Here is a 17,895-nt window from a genome sequence, read left to right as displayed (position 1 = left end):
AAAGAACCTTTAATTCTGCCTAGGAGGGCTACAATGTTGGAAGGGGAAAACTCCTTTCTCCTCTATTTACCAGTCTGCTCTCAATACTTCTGGCATCACCAAACAATTCTCCAACACAAGCTGGGTGTCCTACAATTCAACTCAATGCTTATGCTGTCTATCTTGAGATAGTATCAGATCCCACATGTTAAGGCCTCCATCCCACAAGACTGCCCTCACTTCAGACCCCAATTGCAAGCCTTTCTTGTCTTGTCACCTATGCTTCTGATCAACCATAAAATCAGAGGTTCCCACCATCCCTTCTCAAGTTTGATAATTTGCTAGGATAGCTTGTAGAAAAGGAAGACAGGTCACTTAATTAGATTACTGGTTTGTCCTAATAGGATACAACTCAGGAACAGAGAGATGAAAGAGATTCACAGAACAAGGTATGGAGGAAGGGACATGGAGTTTCCATGCCCTCTGAGCAGGCCACCGTCACCTTGTGAGGGACTTGTGATTGGAAGGGGCGGTGACGTTAACATGACACTGGTGGTTAACGCAACGGAAACATGAGGGCAGGAGATGGCTTTGCAGGGACATGATGCCTTCATAAGTTAGGGAAACGGACTGCTAGCTGGCTGCCCTTTCATTTCATGTTCTTCACAAACTCCTCTCCCTTTTTGATGGAGGCCTTCAGCTCGGGGATGGCTTCTGCTATCATCTTCTCTTCAAAAGGGGAGATCTTGCCAATGCCTAGATTCTTCTCGATGCCCCTTTTCCCCAGCAATAATGGTGTGGAGAAATAGGCACAGTCTGCTTCCTGGGATTTAACAAAGGAACATTCGACAACTCCTTCCTTCCCATTCATTGCATCCACAAGGGAGAAGACAAACAGAGCTCCAGCGCATGCCATGGACAATGTGGCAGAGCCTGCTCCAGCTTTGGCCTTCACCACCTCCGTGCCGGCCTCCTGAATCCGCCCAGTGACGGCTGTCAGCTGGTCCTGGGGAAGGTCCACCTTGGGAGTGCACTGAGAGATCAGGGGAATGATGGTCTTCCCGGCATGACCGCCAATGACAGGAACATTGACTCGTGCGGGATCCGAACCCTTTAGTTCTGCAATGAAAGTGTTGGCCCTGACAATGTCCAGGGTCGTCACCCCGAAGATTTTATTGGGGTCGTAGCTCCGTGTTTCTTGAAAACCTCCGTTGCAATTGGGATGGTGGAGTTGACTGGATTTAAAATGACGCAGATCATGGCCTTGGGGCAATGCTGGGCGCAGGCAGCAGTCAGGGTGGCCACAATTGAGGCATTGGTGTTGAACAGGTCATCCCGTGTCATGCCTGGTTTTCTTGGGACTCCGGCTGGAATAACCACCACATCGCAGCCTTTGAGGCAATCCGGCAGCTGCTCAGGTCCGAGGTAGCCTTTCACGGTTGCTCTGGTCTCGATGTGGCTCAGATCTGCGGCCACTCCGGGTGTATAAGCAATATCGTGGAGGGTCAGGCGGCTCACTAAAGGGCTGTTCTTGAGAAGCAGCGCAAGGGGCTGCCCAATTCCTCCGGAAGCCCCAAGCACAGCTACTTTAGCATTGTTCTGGGCCGAGGTGCTGAAGCTGCGGCGGAGAGCGGTGCCGGCAGGACGGGCGAGGGCCGAGAGCATGGTTGGTTGGAGCGGGCAGGGAGCCGAAGAGCAGGGGCAGGAGCCGGCGGCTGGCAGGTGACACCAACGACCTCCACACTCTACTTTGTGATCTTGAGCAAACAATCGGTGTCTCAGTTTCCTCATCTACAAAATGCAGCTAAGAGTACCTACTTCATATAATTGGTGTACTAAATTAAAATATTAGGGATTAATATAATGTCTGGAATATAGGACATTCTAAATCAGTATTAGCTATGATTACTATTACTGATTAAGCATGGGGGCAAGATGGAAAGAGAGAAATTGAAGAAGACTTGGGTTTCTAGATAGAACAAGTAGGGAAAGATGGTTTCATGGATCTAGATGAGGAGTTAGGTGGAAGAGCACATTTGCAGGTAAGAATTTCAATTTCCAGTTTTGGAAATGTTGAATTTAAGATAAATATGAGGCAGCAATAGAAATGTCCACTGGGCATTCAATAGAGAAATCTGGGCTGGAGTTGGAGATTTAGGGGATTCACAACACAAACAAGGACATTTAAACCAGCAGAGGACATGAAATCATTTGAAAAGGGACATTAGTAGGAAGAGGAGAGAACTCAGAGGACACCAGCATGCAGAGGGGATACAAAGAAGAGTGCCCGACAAGTATCCTGGGGATTATTGCAGATGGAAGGGGAAGGTTTTCTATCAGCAGTGCTTCCAAGGGAGAAGAGAGCTCACCCAGAACCCACGGTGTGCCTTTCTGCTGAGTAGCTCACAAAGGTAAGTAAGACCTGTCCCTCACAGAACTTATAAAAAAGCTCCAGGAGCTTCAAAAACCTCCCTGTAATGAACTACAATTCTGTTTTAGATGCCTCTTTTCTTTCTTCTCTCTTCTTTATGAATAAATAATTTTCACCTGTAATTTCTCTGTCCATCTCTCTGTCTTTGCTTATAGGGTAGACACTATGTGAGCCCAAGGGCTCAGGCCTTGTTTAGACAGCAGTCTGTTGAAAGCATTATGTGGCGGGCCAGGCCAGACCAGATGTCCTGTGTTGCCTTCCAGCTTTGTGGAGCTTCCTCCCAGGCTGCTGTGGCACATTGCCCTGGTCAGCCAACACTTTGAGAAGTGAGTCAAGCATTCTGGCCAGGAAGGAAGGAAATGTTGGAGGTCTGTGGAAATGTAATGCAGCTACTTTAACAATCTTGGGCATTGCAAAAGATAATGATTTCAAGTTAGCTTTAAAGTATGTCTAGTTTTGCAACAATGTGCCATGCATATCTAAGGCACTCAAGAAGCTGTGTTAATGTAATTCCACCACTCAAAGAGGGCCACATTTTTGGAGATTTAGTGGAAACTAATGGATTGGAACAATATTTGCTCACACTCTTAGCAGGCTAGTGTAGCACTATACCTCTCCTGCCCCATTGCCAAAGTTTTCCCCACTGTGATGAAAGGGGACAACACTGTAAATCTGCAAAAAAAAAAAAAAAAAAAAAATCCAATCCATGGAGCTCTTTCCATGGATTAGAAACTTTTTTTTTTTGGATTAGAAACTTTGTCTCCAAATCAAGAGCAGTTGCCCCATAATAGCTCTTGTCCCCCATTTTCCTGAGGCAACCTATTCTGTATATGATCTGGAGAGTTATTTTTGGCACTGGGCAATAAAATCTCAGAATACCAATGATATCCAGTTTAGCTAACTTATCAGGTACACAGTAACAAGTGATGAAGATGATGGTGAAAGTAGAATACCAAACACAACACTCATGTTTAATGCACCAGGCATTGTTTTTAGTAGTTCACATGCAATAACTTCACCCTTGCAGAAACCACAGAAGGTAGGTGCTATTATTAGCCAATTTAACAAATGAGGAAACTGAGATGAAGTGGCTGGGTGGAAGACTGAGATTGACTGTGAAAAAAAAAAACAAAATACAGAGAATCTTTTTGGAGTGATGGAAAATTTCCATAGCATAATTGTGATGGGGGTTACATGATTGTATCCAATTATTAAAATTTGCCAAATTGCATAGTTCAGGTTGGTGAATTGTACTGTAATACATCAATAAAGCTAATAAGAGAAGAAAAAATGAGGAAAGCTTTCAAAAAGAGGTAGCAAAGAGTGGGGAGTGAGGTCTGACTAGCTAGGTGAACCAGGCAAAGTACTAATAGTTCTGTGCCTCTGCTTCCATACATATAATAATACCTAGTCCCCAATAAATGTCAGGTTTCTTCTTCCTTTTTGTCCCTTTTCCATACCTTCAGACTGAGCCAGCTATAAATCAAGACTATCATTTATGGGTGAGGCTCTTGCTACAGCCCCTCTCCCCGAGGTTGTCACATGGAAATAGTTGTCTCTATAAAGGAGAGATTTCTCCTACGTAGATAAGAAGACATTATTGAGCCCAAATTGACACAATATTTTCAGAGCGGAATTTTGTAGTATGTAATGAAGTTTAAATCTACATGCCTTTTCCTTAGCAACTCACTTCTATAAACCTACATTATAGAAGTGCTAGCAAAAAAATTGCAAAAATACCTACATAAAAGGATGAACGTGGAAGCTTTGTAAGAGCAAAGATCAAAACCAATCTCAATGCTTATCAGTAAGGCTTGGTTCAGCGAGTTGTAAGACCTCTATTTCCTGGAACACAAGGAGCTGACAGGCAACATAAATGAGGTATGTGTATACTGGCATAGGGAGACCTACCCAATATACTGCTAAGAGAAAAATCTACACATAAAGCAATATGCATGAAATGATACCATTAAAAAAAGAAAAAGTGTGGAGCAAAGCTTGCTAGTCGTTTTCAGTATCTCTGCTTTATTTCATTTAAAAATTAAGAATGAGAATGAGAATTCTGGTTTTCTGCCACTCCTGTCCATTGTAAGTGGGCAGCTAAAAACTACATTAGCTTGGGTGGGTATGAAGATCCCAGTGGGCAATGTAGCCCAATCCTGCAAAAACATCGACAGCCAAAGCCTCCATTTTAGCTGGGTTTGGCAGAGGGTCTAAATTCTGGCCAATGGGATGTGAGCAGAAGTGATACATACAACTAAGTGGTCACATCCTTTAAAAGAAGTTAGTTGTCGTTTGCTTCCTCTGTTCTCTTCCTGCAACTGGACCCCAGAGATAACACTTGGATATGGACAAGGATCCCTCCAAGGAGATGAAACTTCATGGAACGGAGGCTACCTGCCCACTCCTCCAACTGTTTCTCAAAAGAGGAAGAAACTTCTGTGCTGCTTGAGCCACTGTAATTTGGGGTTTCTATTACAGCAGCTAATCCTATACTCTAAGTAACACACTATGTGCTTAGTCTTACCAATAATCATAACTATCACAAATCTAATGCTTATTACGTGCCAAGCACTGTTACAGGCACTTTCACAACAACCCTATGAGGGGAGTTCCATAATTGTACCTATTTTATAGATGAGAAAAACTAAAACACAAGGCCAAGGAACCTACCCAGGGTCTTCCAATAAGAGTGGAAGAGATGGGGACATGCACTCCAGAGGCTATGTTCCTAATATAAATCCCAAATTCCCTCTGAATATGGAATATACACAGGGGAAAGGAGAAGTTTCCTTTTTATAAGATACATTTCTGAATGTTTGAATTTTTTATAAGTTAAACATTATTTTTATAATTTATAAAAGAAAGGTTTTTATTCTATAGAAATTTTGGCAAAAAATAACCACAATGGAGAATAGTACCACTAATTTAAAATACAACCTTAAAAAAAGAAGAAATTCACTTTTTGGGCCTATTGCTCAGACTCAGAGAGAGCAGGAAAGCTCTGTGGTGAGCCCTAACATTACAAGACAGTGGTAATGGATGGATTTGATGCAAAGACAGAAGAGTCAGTCTGAAAATGCTCTGCAGATGAGCCAAACTAGCCAGCTGATGCTGCTGTCCAAACAACCAGTTGGACACATTTTCATTTTTCATCATTTGTTTTGCCATAATATATCTTCAATGTAAACCTAGAAAGGAAAAAAAGACCCTCTCAGTCAACCACTCCTCCCTTTAAGAGGGTCTCAGTCATACAGTCTCTCTTTACATTTGTAAATATTTAGCCCTCTAGTTCCTGGAAGAAGATGAGTCTTGACTTTTGTAAACCTTCCCATGCTGCATAACAATCCTGTGGAGTGTGTGCAGTGAGCCAAAATGTTGCACCATATAGGAACTGAAATGAGTGGCTTGCTGGTTGTTTTAGTTTCAGCTCTTTTAACTAGACTGAAGGTCTATGCAATTACTGCGTTTGCAAAACTAAGACTCAGGAGTTTCATTTTCTTTTTTTTTTTTTAAGATTTTATTTATTTATTCATGAGAGACACAGAGAGAGAGGCAGAGGGAGAAGCAGGCTCCATGTAGGGAGCCCAAGGTGGGACTCAATCCCAGGACCCTGGGATCACGTCCTGGGCTGAAGGCAGACACTCAACCAGTGAGCCTCCCAGGCATTCCAAGACTCAGGAATTTCTGTCCATCTACTTATTCATAGAGCTTCCAGGCTGAAACAAAATGTATGTGCATTACACAGCACCCCATGTAAGCCAGCAGGGTTTTTTTTTTTTTTAATATTTTATGTATTTATTTGACAGTGAGAGAGAGAACACAAGCAGGGGGAGTGGGAGGCAAAGGGAGAAGCAGGCTCCCAGCTAAGCAGGGAGCCCAACGTATGACTTGATCCCCGGACCTGGGGATCATGACCTGAGCCATCATCCAGGCACCACAAAGCCAGCAGATTTTTAAGTGAAAAGTACATTTTGTACCTCAGACCACTTTTAGAAAATACTTTTTTAGATTTTTGTATTAGGTTTTTAAAAAAAATCTACCCATAACACATTTCTAATTTTTTAAAGATAATATGTTAGTAACAATTTCATAACTGTTTTACTCATTTGCTTTTTTTCTTAAACAATATGACAATCAGCTGTGTTTTTTCCTTAGTATTATCTGTGGGATAATGTCATCTGAACAAATGAAGACTCCATTCCATGGGCAACAATTAAAAATTATACTTGTTTGAAACATGTATCTATAGCTGTCATTCCCCTCTCAGGACCCTTCTGAACACTGAGAATAATGACTTGGTCTCCCATGTTAATACCCCAGGTTTTGTTATCTAGTTGATTTATGTCTGGGTCATTCTTGTTAAGGAGACTTTGCTTTGAACAGGATAGTCTTTGCTCAAAATCAGTTCAGTTTGGTAAGAGTTTCATGAGCATCTACTGTGTGCTTACTCCTGTGGTAGGACCTAGAAGTAAATCAGGAACACAGAGTCTAGTAAGGAAGGAGTCTCTTTTTTTAATCAACACAATGACAAAGATATAAAAGTGATACTATTCCAGGGCATGAGTGACAAAATCTGCCTTTTTTTTCTTCTTTTAGTTTATTCATATAATTTAAAATAGATGTTGATGGTTTTCAAACTATTTAGATTTCTCTCATTACTTTTCAAAGAGTGATATAACATTTTGGAATGCCAACATTTATGATACTCTGGATGTTATCTACTTTGCTACTGTTTACATTTATTATCAAAGTTTTATGGTTTGTTTAGTTTTTACAGAGAAGGTAAATTTATATTTTATTTTGTCCAAAGAGGGGAACAGAAATCACCTTAATGGAACATTGCATTTCCTGTTGTTGCAGTCACAGTCCCTTAGCAAGCCAGAAAAGCCATCCCATTCCCCTAGTAAGCACTTGTGAATTGAGAAAAGGTGCCAATCTTGTGGTCATAGGCACTTGTGAACAGGGAAAAGGGACCAATCTGATGTGGCAGGGCTGGATGGCATCACTAAGCCTCTACATCACAGGCCACAGTGCTCTTTTTTCTCTTCCTTTGCTTGGTTTTAGTTGAGTCTTGTCCAGCACTCCCATTCCCTAGAGATCCTGATGTGGTTTTCCCTGAGTGCTGTGATCCAGATGATGGAGCTGTTGATGTAGGAGGAGGTGTGTTCTCAGGAGACTCTGGGTAGGACTTCCTACGAGAGCCTTCAGGAGAGTTGTGTGATACTGAACAAAGTTTGCAGAATGGCCTGGTAAAGGGGTCTCTTGCCTTGGTTACCATATCCTACCTCACAAGAACAGCCAGGTCCACTAACTGTGTCACTGTTTCATATGCTAAAAATACAAAAAAAAAAAAAATGTGCAATGAGGTATGCAGTTTTGTACAATTCTTTTTAGAAGTATGCAGGCATACCATTACTTCCAGATTGTGAAATACAATAGGCTCCAATTATGCATATTTTAGGTAAAAAAATGACACCTAAAAACTAGTCATATTGAAGAAAAACACTTTATTCTAACATCTTAGAATAATGTTATACTCCTAGAACTTTCTTTCCATAGACTGGTCAGGCTTTCTAATTAATGATCTATGTTCTATAAAAAGGTAGTAATAGATAGCCATTTTTCCAAACACCCTTTTAAGATTTATTTATTTATTTATTCCTGAGAGACACACAGAGAGAGACAGAGACACAGGTAGTGGGAGAAGCAGGCCCCCTGCAGGGCCTGATGCAGGATGCGATCCCAGGTGGCACTCCTGAAGCCGCCACCTCTGCCGGAGGCCGCAGGACCCAGGCGGAACAGTGTTTCGCAACCAGTATGACAATGATGTCACTGTTTGGAGCCCTCAGGGCAGGATTCATCAAATTGAATATGCAATGGAAGCTGTCAAACAAGGTTCAGCTACAGTTGGTCTGAAATCAAAAACCCATGCAGTGTTGGTTGCATGGAAGAGAGCACAGTCAGAGCTTGCAGCTCATCAGAAGAAAATTCTTCATGTTGATAACCATATTGGTATCTCAATTGCGGGACTTACTGCTGATGCTAGACTGTTATGTAATTTTATGCGCCAGGAGTGTTTGGATTCCAGATTTGTATTTGACAGACCTCTTCCTGTGTCTCGTCTTATATCTCTAATTGGAAGCAAGACCCAGATACCAACACAATGGTAAGGCCGGAGACCATATGGTGTTGGACTGCTTGTTGCTGGTTATGATATGGGCCTTCACATTTTCCAAACCTGTCCATCTGCCAACTATTTTGACTGTAGAGCCATGTCCATTAGAGCCCGTTCTCAATCAGCTCGTACTTACCTGGAGAGACATATGTCTGGGTTTATGGAGTGCAATTTGAATGAACTGGTTAAATATGGTCTGCGTGCCTTACGAGAGACACTTCCTGCAGAACAGGACCTAACTACAAAGAATGTTTCCATTGGAATTGTTGGTAAAGACTTGGGAGTTTACGATTTACGATGATGATGATGTATCTCCGTTCCTGGAAGGTCTTGAAGAAAGACCACAGAGAAAGGCACAGCCTGCTCAACCTGCTGATGAACCTGCAGAACAGGCTGATGAACCAATGGAGCATTAAGTCACAAACCAGTCTATATGTGTATTATCAAATATGTAAGAATGTAGGAGCCCTTACGGATGACAGTAATCTATACTTTGAACCAAAAGATGCAGCGTGGTCTTCTGGTATGTTTTAGGAATCGGTCCAGATGTGTTTTTCCCAGGTAACTTGTCTGAACCATATAATGGTGTGCAATTTTCTTTGAGAGGGTCTATATAATCATTTTCTAGAAAATATAGTTATCTGTACTAATGTTTTTATATGAAGAACATAGTGTCTTTGTGGTTTTAAAGACGACTGTGAAATAAAATTGTTTCACCTGCCTGTGCAAAAAAAAAGGACGCGATCCCGGGACCCCAGGACCATGATCTGAGCCAAAAGCAGAGGCTCAACCGCTGAGCCACCCAGATGCCCCTTCCAAACGCCTTTTAATCACAGCACTACAAAAGACATCTCCTAATGCTTTTACACAGAAGAAACAGTCACACTTTCAGAACTAGAAAACAGAAGGCCTTTGGAGTCAGACCTGACTTGGGTCCAGGCTCTAGCACTTAATGCCTGACTTAGGACACAGTTCCCACCGTGGTTCCAAAGTAGGAGGGCCAAGGATGCGAGGGGGGAGGAGACAGCCTTGCACAGTCCTCAGCGGGCCCCTCAGTTGTACGAGTGTCAGGCTACCTTTCTTCTTCACCTGTATGAACCAAGCCAGTGCCCATTCCCTAGGGGTGCACCGCCGAACACCGGAGCTCGACGAGTACCGCCTGGAACTGCCCGTGGATTGACTGGTACTGCCCCGCCAAGCATGTGGGGCGGGGGGGGGGGGGCGGTTAAATACCAGGGGGTCCTACGACAAGTTTTGGGCCTGCCTCATCCCACCACGCCGTCCTCCTGGGGGAGGGGGCTGGCTTGGGGCCCGTGGGAAACACCGCGGACATCTGTGGTTGCCCGGCATCTAGTGGGTGGAGGCCACGTTTGTTGCTAACCCTTGTACACCGCGGGGCAGCCCCTCACACAACCTTACCCGTCGGCAGCAGCACGGGCAGTGAGAAGCCCGGGGTTTCTGCGGGGAGGCAAGTCCAAAGGGCCCCTCACTTTCCAGGGTCTGGCAGGCACCCAGCCGTCTGCCTACTTCCCTCACTGGCATTTAGAAGGAGACCTCACCTTACCTCAGGCGGCCTCCGGTGCTCTTGGCGGGCCAGGGATCCTCCTGCGCAGGCGCGGGCACAAGGACAGAGCCTGCGCGGGAGCTCAGCGTGCGGGGCTTGCTGGGAGCACAGCGCGCGGGGGCAGGTCCGGAGCATAGCGCGCGAGGCCTGCTGGGAGCACAGCGCGCGGGGCCTGCTGGGGGCACATCCCGTGGGGCCTGCTGGGAGCACAGCGCGCGGGGGCCGGTCCGGAGCATAGCGCGCGAGGCCTGCTGGGAGCACAGCGCGCGGGGCCTGCTGGGAGCACAGCTTGGTACCCGGTGGCCCGGAGTTCCGCGCTCGGAGGTGCCGGGAGCATAATCCTTCACATGCCCAATCAAGTCTGTCTTCCTAGAGGCAAAAGGGCAAAGAAAACCCGAGGGAGGAAGTACCTAGGATCTGGGAGCCGAGCAGGAGGTGGCACAAGGTGCACGGGAGAAGCGGGGAGGGCCTCGTAGGCCGCGGCGGTGCACGCGCTTGCTCGGGGCCCGCCGCACAGCCCTGGGGCTGGCTCTGCACCGCGACGAACCTTTCGCCGGTCTGCGGTAATGTCGCTACTGGGAGAGTCTGCGTTGTGTGGCTGGAGGTCTCCGTTCCTGGATGCCCCACGAAAGAGTTACGTGATGCCCACGCTCAGCTGAAGACAGCCAGAATCTCCTGACAGGGAGCCTGCTTCTCTTCTGCCTATGTCTGTACCTCTCTCTGTGCGTCTCTTATGAATAAATAAATTAAAATCTTAAAAAAAATTATGGGAATCGAATTGTCCTTTCTGAAAACCCACACGGGCAGTGGTATGGAAGATGGGAGGTAGCAGGCCCACCAGAGAGAACTGAGGATCAAGATAAGAGTTAATGAGGCCCAAGCCCCAGAGTCCATGTTTGTATCTATTTCATCATAGAACACACCCTCTTGGGCCTCATTAACTCTGCCCCTTGGCGGGGCAGTACTAGTCAATCCAGGGCAGTTCCAGGCGGTACTCGTCGAGCTCCGGTGTTCAGCGGTGCACCCCTAGGGAATGGGCACTGGCTTGGTTCATACAAGTGAAGAAGAAAGGTAGCCTGACACTCGTACAACTGAGGGGCCCGCTGAGGACTGTGCAAGGCTGTCTCCTCCTCCCTCGCATCCTTGGCCCTCCTACTTTGGAGCCACGGTGGGAACTGTGTCCTAAGTCAGGCATTAAGTGCTAGAGCCTGGACCCAAGTCACAGCTGGCCTCGGTATGCCTGAAGATGCCCTAGAACACAGCCCCCACATTCCCTTCCTCTTGATACACACGAATTGTGGGGTGGAGGGGAGGTCCTTCCTTTCCCAGGAAGTGGCTTATTTTCCCTCCCCCAGTAGAGATCCTGAAAACAAAACATCCAACCTTTTCCAATGTGGTCCTTTCAAAGCCAGAACCTTTCAACTGTAACAGGAAATCCTTTATTTTTTCCCTTCATTTCAAATCTGAAAGGTTACCTGAATGTTCTAGGGAAGTTTTCAGTCCTCCCTTGGAACCAAGGCCCTGCTTATCAATCAGACTGCATTCCTGCCTCTGTTCAGAAGCAGTAACAGACCTGGATTAACCATAGCAGAGAATCAGGTGGAATTACTCTGGACGGGGGCTGATATCAGATCCTTTCTGCTTTAATTGGGGGGAACAGAATGGGATCAGACTCAGGACATGAGATAGAGTTCAGGGACCAGGTGGTACCCCGGAACATCCCTTTTTAACAGCTGCTTCTCTCCTCACATCCCAAACACTACACAAATACACACACACATGCATGCACACATACAAGACATTAGTATATACACTGATCTCACTCTTGTCTCTAGCCCTGCTGGCCACTTCACACACCGGGTATATTCTGACCTCAGGAACCTTTGTTCTGACTGTTCCCTCTGTCTGGAATACTCTTCTTCTGCACAGCCTCACGGATCATTCCTTGACTTTCTTTTAGTCTCTGCTCAACTGACACCTTTCTTTTTAAAGATTTTATTTATTCTAAATATATATTATATAAATATATCTATATTTATAATAAATACAATATTTATTATATTTTATTGAGGCAGACGCTCAACTGCTGAGCCACCCAGGTGTTCCCAATTGACACCTTTTTCATTGAAGCTTTTCTTCACCATCTCATTTAACATTCTTCCCACCACTACATTCCCAATGCCCCTACTTTATTCCATTTTCCCCATGGCACTAAGCATTTCTTACATTTTGTAAGATCTTTGTATTAGATTTGTACATTTTGTAATATAATTGTATTATTTTTTCTCCCTCAACCATAATGTAAGTTTTATGACAGAAGGAATGTTCATCTATTCCAGTCAATGCTGTATCTCCATAACCTAAAACCAGGGGTCAGCAAAAACTAATAGCCCAGGGCCAAATTCAGCCCAACCCTAGTATTCATATAGCCAACAAGCTAAGAATGGCTTTTATATTTTAAAATGTGAAAAAAAGAAAAAAACAAAAACCATTTCTAGCTTTTTGGTGAGAGAAGTTGCTTCAAGAGTTGAGGACAGGGCAGCCCGGGGTGCTCAGTGGTTTAGCGCCACCTTCAGCCCAGGGCGTGATCCTGGAGACCCGGGATGGAGTCCCACGTCAGGCTCCCTCCATGAAGCCTGCTTATCCCTCTGCCTGTGTCTCTGGCTCTCTCTCTCTCTCTCTCTCTCTCATGAAGAAATAAATAAAATCCTTAAAAAAAAAAAAAAAAAGTTGAGGACATTACTGGAGTACCTGACTGGCTCAGTCAGTAGAGTATGCAACTCTTGATCTCAGGGTTGTTGATTTGAGCCCCACATTGGATTTAGAGATTACTTAAATATCTTTTTAAAAAAGAGTTGAGGACATTACTGGGGCACCTGGCTGGCTCAGTAAAGCATTTGACTCTTGATTTCAGGGTTGCAGATTTGAGCTCCACATTGGGTGAAGAGATTACTTAAAAATCTTCAAAAAAAAAAAAAAAAAAAAAAGATCTTGGGACACCTGATTGGCTCAGTGGTTGAGCATCTGCCTTTGGCTCAGGTCATGATCCCAAGGTCCTGGGATTGAGTCCCACATCAGGCTCTGCATGGAGCCTGCTTCTCCCTCTGCCTGCGTCTCTGCTTCTCTCTGTGTGTCTCTCATCAATAAATAAAATCTTAAAAAAAAATCTTAAAAATTGAGGACGTTAGTCCTTGGCCTACAAAGCCTACAATATTTACAATCTGGCTCTTTACAGAAAGATTTTATCTACTCTTGCCCAAAACTGTGTCCAGTATATAGTAGATGCTGAAGGAACAAACAAGTGAATGAATGAAGAATGTAGGGAGGACTACCATTTTACTTTCAGTTAGAAGAAATCAAGTAGGAAATATATGGCTGTGTTTCAAACAAATTTGATTTTCAGAGTTATGTGGATCAAAGGGGAAGTACATGGGTTTTCTCTTATTTATTAGAGGATATAGGAGGAGGGACACCTGGGTGGCTCAGCGGTTAAGTGTCTGCCTTTGGCTCAGGGTGTGATCCTGGAGTCCTGGGGTGGAGTCCCACATCAGGCTCCCTGCATGGAGCCTGCTTCTCCCTCCGTTTATGTCTCTGCCTCTCTCTTTCTCTCTCTGTATGTGTCTCTCATGAGTAAATAAATAAAATCTTTTTTTTAAAAAAAAGAGGATATAAGAGGAAAGAGATGGTATATGTAGGACAAAGTAAAAGGAAAAATAAAAAGGAAATAGTATCAGGAAGAAGAAGGAGAATGGCAAGAGGGCAAGGAAAAGTGAGAAGCAAGTATAACCCAAGGTGTCGTGGATGTGTGACACATAGCATACATCACTATTCCTTATGAAGGCTGAGATCAACAACTCCTTACCTACTCCATTTGGACAAAAGACACTCATTGACAACTAATGTATGCAAGGCCCTACACCAGGCTCTAAAAGAGAATTCAGAAATGATAGTATAAATGCCAGCTTACTCTAGCCAGCATCAGAATGCCCTGGATGGCTTGTTAAAACACAGATGGGGGGCCCACTACTACGATTTTTGATTCAGTAGGTCTGGGGTAGGCCTGAGAATGTGTATTTTAACAAGTTCCCGAATGCTGCTGATGCTGCCTGTCCCACATTTTCAGAATCATTGGGCTAGTGTCCCCTCATTAGAGAGGTCTTCCTCAATGTCCCATCCAACTAGCATGCCTTCTTTTTACCAACACCTCCCTGTCTCTGTCCTCTTACCCTGCTCCATTATTTTTCACAGCTTGGGTTACCACTGGCCGCTGTAGGTTCTTGTTTATTTATTATCTGTCTTCCCACCTATGGAAACATTGTGAGAGGAGGGACTTTGTTTTGTTCTGGGCTGTTTCCTCAGATCTGAGCCTACATATAGTAGCAACTTAGTAAATATTTATGCAATGAGGATAGCACAAAAACATAGAGAAGTATATACAAAACAGTATAATACAAAAGTATAATACAAAACAGTGGTAGTATTATATGAAGTATAATACAAAACAGTAGTCTTACTATAGAAGGTAAGTAGACCAAGGTAGGACTTCATATTCATCAGAGTTGAGGGCATCAGGAAAGACTCAGGATTATTCAAAGCACTTGATCTAGACCTAGAATGAGCAAGATGTCAATAACAGCTGAGAGAAGGTAGACAAGCAGACCAAGTGGTTATTATTATCAGATTGATGCAGAATGGGATATTAACAAGTAAATGGGGATGCTTGGGTGGCTCAGTGGTTGGGCGTCTGCCTTTGGCTCAGGTCGTGATCCTGAGTCCTGGGATCGAAACCCACATCGGGCTCCCTGCATGGAGCCTGCTTCTCCCTCTGCCTCTGACTCTGCCTCTCTCTCCCTCTTCCTGTCACTCATGAATAAATAAAATCTTTTAAAAAATTAAAAATAAAATAAAATGAAAAACAAGTAAATGGTTCAATAAGAGTTATGTAACTGGCAGGGCCTCCAACTGGGATTTGGTGGGCTATATCCTCCAAGGGCTACATAAGCTTGTGTAATTTCAAAGGAATCCATTTCTAGATCCTTAAGCTCTATTGCATTACTTCTTTAAAATGATCTACCTAGGGGTACCTGGGTGGCTCAATCAGTTAAGCATCCAACTCTTGGTTTCAGCTCAGGTAGTGATCTCATGGGTCATGAGATCAAGTCCCACTTCAGGCTTTGTGCTCAGTGGTGAGTCTGCTTGATGATTGTCTCCCTCTGCCCCTCCCCCACTCACTCTCTGTTGCGCTCTCCCCAAAATAAATAAATCTTAAAAATAAAATGATCCATCTACTTCTCATGAGTCTTAAGCTATTTCAAAATAAAAATTATTTTTAAAATGGGAAAAAGAATAGAACTATGTCACTTTTTTTTTTAAATAGAGGATACAAAAGTCACCTTAATGTGTGTATGATTAGCAAGTTGCTGATTTCCTTCCAGTCTTCTCTGCCTGAGTGTATGTCATAAACATGATGCACAACTTAAAAAGAAAGATATAGTTGAGAATACTCAGAAAGTTGAGGTGTCACACTGTGTCTTGGTTTCCTAGAGCTACTGTAACAAAGTACCACACACTGGGTAACTTAAACAACAGATACTTATTTCTCCAGTGCTGGAGGCTGGATGCCCGAGATCAAGGCGTCAGGTATAAGCTCCCCACAAAGCCGCTCTCTTTGGCTTAAAGATGGCTACTGTCCTGATGCCTTTCAACATGGTCTTTTTTTTCTCTGTGTATGCACTCCTAGTATTTCCTAGGTGTCCAAATTTCCTCTTCTTATAAGGACATCAGTCATATTATTAGGGTCCATCCTAATGGCCACATTTTAACTTATTTCTTTCAAGGCCCTATCTCCAAATATAGTCACATCTGATGTACTGGGGCTTAGGACTTCAACGTATAGCATTTGGGAGAGATACAATTCAGCATACACACTAGTTTTCCTTTTCTAGCAATTCTTTCAAAATTACACTCCTCTCATTTTACAGAAGAAAGGCATTCTCTTCACCCATGCCAAATCCTGCTTTGGTGCCTTGATGTATGGCCTTTAAATAAAGGAAGGACTCCTAACACTAGTGTGGTATTGAGAAAGCCTGCAACTTTCCCTATAGATAACAAATCCATTTGCCCATCAGATGGTTTCCAATTCTTTGGTAGAGCACCTGCTTAAATTGTCACCTGACATCTGTTTACCATCCCCCTCCCATCACCAAAAATTATCCCTTTGCCCTCCATGCACCCTTAAGGCTGGCTTGCATTTATGAATTATTTTCTTTTCCAAACCTGACCTTGAATTTCATAGTAATCTGATTCAATCTGTAGTCTGACACTGAAAAGAGGGCTAACAGGTATGATTTTAGGAGCTTTACAGTTAAAATTATAACACATTCTAATATTGAGAATAAGAATAATATAGACAGAAGCAGAGGATCTAAGACCTCAGTGAATTGCTTTCCACTCCACTGCCTCCAACAATTTGGAGAAAACTAACCAGCAGTGACTGTTTCAAATAACTTATGTTTATAATAGCATTGTTCTGTATAAAAATTATCTCATATAAAATTATTCACTCTATCTAGAGTAGACATTTCAATTAATATACATATCACACCCATACTATTCCTTTTAGATGTAGCTTAAAAGCTCCATGCTACCCAAAATGTGGTCTACAGACCAGAGCTAGTCTGCGGATTGTTACCAGTATTCAGCCAGACAAGTATAAAACCTAAGAGCACCTGTGATGAGAAAGTTTTATATCAATTTGATAGAGTGATGTTATGTCTATTCGATCAAATAACTAAATGATGTGAAATTAAGCACTGTGAAACGTTTTAATTTTAATTGTATTTTTCATTTTAATTATATTTTATAGAAGTATCAGTCCATGACAAATTGGGTGCAATCCTTCACCATGGGCAGATTGAGAAGCACCCCTCCAGGTGGGCACCTGCATCAGTACATTAGTGACCACATGAGTGTAGATTCCTCTCTTCCATGCCCCCATTCCAGTCCAGATCCTATACAAGGGCCCCTGTCAGAGCAAAGTCCAGATCCAACCTGCAAGCATTGAAAAAGCAGAGAATCAGGATGTACCCTGCAGGGGAAGCTTGAGCCATCAGTTTATGAGGGATTAGGGTATACTCTGTAGAGGGGACTCTCTGTGATGCATCCCCTGTGTAGAGCTTAGCCCTTCACTATGATCCTTCTCTCACATAAGAGAAGTGCAGGCAGTGGGGCAGCTCCATGCGATCCTTGGGGCCCTTGCAGCTTGTTATAGCACTCTCCCTGGGTATGCTTCATGGTTTAAGTCAACTGCTGAGCTCCAGTTAACACATCTGAATCCCAGGCAGCAGATGAAAGAAGGAAGGGAAACTTCCCAGGAGGCTTTCACTAGGTAAATATGAAGAACACTTTAAGGAACACATTGATTTTCATGTTCATTAGCATGCATGATTTCCAGGCCAGCCTTTTTCCCACTGGACTACTCAGCCATGAGTAGAACACATTTCTTCACAGGATTATAATGAAGAGGGTTTGAAATGCCCTTCTTTGATCAGCTTCCATTGTACGAATTCAAATTTTTTTTATTCCTATACTTTTTTGTTTATATAGGAATGAATAGTTTGTAATCAGAATTAAAGGGTCTGTACATAGGAAATCCCACTGTGATAGGAATTATCCAGAATGGAACGAAGTGAGCAAATGTGATCACATGAACAGTTACATCTCAACAAACACATCTCAAGTTTT

At 43.5% G+C, this 17,895-nt stretch overlaps 2 pseudogenes; one reads left to right on the top strand and one right to left on the bottom strand.

Moving 5' to 3' along the window:
* Nucleotides 1–602: 602 nt before the first annotated feature.
* LOC121488015 lies at nt 603–1,717 on the bottom strand (annotated as a pseudogene).
* Nucleotides 1,718–1,979: 262 nt separating this feature from the next.
* On the top strand, nt 1,980–9,004 carry LOC121487032 (annotated as a pseudogene).
* The last annotated feature ends 8,891 nt before the right edge of the window (nt 9,005–17,895 follow it).

Source organism: Vulpes lagopus, chromosome 3 (assembly GCF_018345385.1).
Source record: "Vulpes lagopus strain Blue_001 chromosome 3, ASM1834538v1, whole genome shotgun sequence".
Taxonomy (NCBI): Eukaryota; Metazoa; Chordata; class Mammalia; order Carnivora; family Canidae; genus Vulpes; species Vulpes lagopus.
This window is presented reverse-complemented; position numbering and strand designations above follow the sequence as displayed.